Below are 418 nucleotides of genomic sequence, written 5' to 3'. Positions count from 1 at the left end.
CTCGGGAAAGCTCTCCGTTCGACAAACCAATGACAGAAAAGGAGTAAATCCTCCATTGGAACAAACAGGAAGAGCTGGCTGAAAAACAAACCGAGCTCATTCGCAGTAAACGCCGACAAGCGCGGAAACCCGCTGACGAGACGTCGGATATACGCGATCTTCGCGACTATATCACCAAGACTGCGGCAAAAGTAAGAGCCATAAAATCTCAAATCCATCACGCTATGAGCGCGGCCTCCGAGATCGACAGACTGCTGGAAGGGGCTCGGAAGACCCCTTTCACCGCTCGCATCTCAGATACGAGGGTATCCGATCCAGGAAAAATCAAAGTTTCGAAGTATGATGGTACGACCGATCCGAGAGCGCACCTTCAGGCTTTCCACATGACGATGGGAAGAGCGAGGCTGAAGGACGGCGA

This window comes from Brassica oleracea, chromosome C2 (genome assembly GCF_000695525.1).
Source record: "Brassica oleracea var. oleracea cultivar TO1000 chromosome C2, BOL, whole genome shotgun sequence".
In the NCBI taxonomy this organism is placed as follows: Eukaryota; Viridiplantae; Streptophyta; class Magnoliopsida; order Brassicales; family Brassicaceae; genus Brassica; species Brassica oleracea.
The sequence above is the reverse complement of the archived record's forward strand: the minus strand, read 5'-3'. Positions refer to the sequence as shown.